Below are 2,498 nucleotides of genomic sequence, written 5' to 3'. Positions count from 1 at the left end.
GTCAAGCTATTGACATTAAAGAAGCGCTTGTTGGGAGGCAACCCAATTTTATTTATCTAATCTTAGTTTATTTTGTTTCTTTGTTATTTTTGTGTTTAAATAGGTACATGATCATGAGGAGTCACGAAAAAAATCAAAAAAATTAAAAACAGAGTCAAAAACAGAAGAAAAAAATTTTTCACCCAGGGGACGCACGGGCTGGCGTTCAACGCCCAGAAGGAGCATCTTTCTGGCGTTCAACGCCAGAACAGAGCATCTTTCTGGCGTTCAACGCCCAAAACAAGCAACAACCTGGCGTTTAACGCCAGGATGCGCACACAGAGGACAATCTGGCGCTGAACGCCAGAAACAAGCATGAAACTGGCGTTCAACGCCAGAAACATGCATAACATGGGCGTTTAACGCCCAGAACGTGCATCAAGGGGCGTTTGAACGCCAGAATGATGCATGAAGGCATGTTACATGCCTATATGGTGAAGGAATGGTATTTGTTTTCACCTCAGGATCTGTGGACCCCACAGGATCCTCACCTCAGGATCTTTGGACCCCACAGGATCCCCACCTACCACATTTCTTTTAATCCTAATCACATTCTTCTAATCCAAATCTCATTCTCAATGTCACACTTCCCAAAAAAAAAACCTTCACCTATCACCTCAATTCCTCTTCCCAATTACCCCATTCACCATTCACATCATCCTCCTCTTCCCCATACACCCCACCTACCCCCACTACTTTCAAATTCAATTTCCCACCCTTTCCCACCCAATATGGCCGAACCTATACCCTCCCCTCTCCCTATAAATACCCTTCTTTTCTTTTACATTTCCACACAACTCAAACCCACATTCTCCCACATAGCCGAACCCTCTCTTCTCCCTCTCTACCATATTTTCTTCTTCTTCTTCTACTCTTCTTTTCTTTTTGCTTGGGGACAAGCAAATTTTAAGTTTGGTGTGGTAAAAAGCCTAAGCTTTTTATTTTTCATTCACCATCAATGGCACCCAAGGCCGGAGTTTCCTCAAGAAAAGGAAAAGGGAAGGCAAAAGCTTCCACTTCCGAGTCATGGGAGAAGGAGAGATTCATCTCCAAGAGCCACCAAGACCACTTCTATGATGTTGTGGCAAAGAAGAAAGTGATCCATGAGGTCCCTTTCAAACTCAAGAAGAATGAGTATCCGGAAATCCGACTTGAAATTCAAAGAAGAGGTTGGGAAGTCATAGCCAACCCCATACAACAAGTTGGAATTTTAATGGTTCAAGAGTTCTATGCCAATGCATGGATCACTAGAAACCATGACCAAGGTATGAACCCAAGTTCGAAAAACTATATCACCATGGTTAGGGGGAAATACTTGGATTTTAGTCCGGAGAATATGAGGTTGGCGTTTCATTTGCCTATGATGCAAGGTGATGAACACCCCTACACTAGAAGGGTCAACTTTGATCAAAGGTTGGACCAAGTCCTTAGGGACATTTGTGTGGAAGGCGCCCAATGGAGAGTTGACTCCAAAGGTAATCCAGTCCAACTAAGAAGACTGGACCTCAAGCCTGTAGTTAGAGGATGGTTGGAATTTATCCAAAGGTCCATCATTCCTACAAGCAACCGATCTGAAGTTACTGTGGATCGGGCCATCATGATTCATAGCATCATGATTGGAGAGGAAGTAGAGGTTCATGAAGTCATATCCAATGAACTCTACAAATAGCTGACAAGCCTTCATACATGGCACGGCTAGCCTTCCCTCACCTCATATGCCATCTATGTTATTCAGCCGGAGTTATCATAGATGGAGATGTCCATTGAAGAAGACAAGCCCATCACAAGAAAAGGATGGAGCAAACAAGGGAAGTTCCTCACGGCCCTCAAGGAGAACAAGAGGAGGTTCACCATCAACAAATGCCTCAAATGCACTTTCCTCCCAACAACTACTGGGAGCAACTTAATACCTCCTTGGAAGATTTGAGCCATAATGTGGAACAACTAAGGGTGGAACACCATGAACACGCCCTCACTCTTCAAGAAATAAGAGAATATCAAAGAGCAATGAGGGAGGAGCAACAAAGGCAGGGAAGGGACATAGAAGAGTTGAAGAACATCATTGGTCCTTCAAGAAGAAGACGCCACTAGAGGTGGATTCATTCCTTGTTCTTTATTTCTTTCTGTTTTCGGTTTTAATTATGTGTTTATCTATGTTTTGTGTCTTTATTCATGATCATTAGTATGTAACCATGCCTTAAAACTATGAATAAAATCCATCAGTCCTTCACCTCTCTTAAAAGAAAAATGTTTTAATCCAAAAGAACAAGAAGTACATAATTTTCGAAATTATTATTGAATTTAGTTTAATTATATTGATGTGGTGACAATGCTTTTGTTTTCTGAATGAATGAATGAACAGTGCATATGTCTTTGGATCTTGTTGTTTATGAGTGTTAAAATGTTGGTTCTTGAAAGAATGATGAACAAAGAGACATGTTATTGATGATCTGAAAAAC

Source organism: Arachis stenosperma, chromosome 3, assembly GCF_014773155.1.
Source record: "Arachis stenosperma cultivar V10309 chromosome 3, arast.V10309.gnm1.PFL2, whole genome shotgun sequence".
Lineage (NCBI taxonomy): Eukaryota > Viridiplantae > Streptophyta > Magnoliopsida > Fabales > Fabaceae > Arachis > Arachis stenosperma.
Note: the sequence above shows the minus strand (reverse complement) of the source record.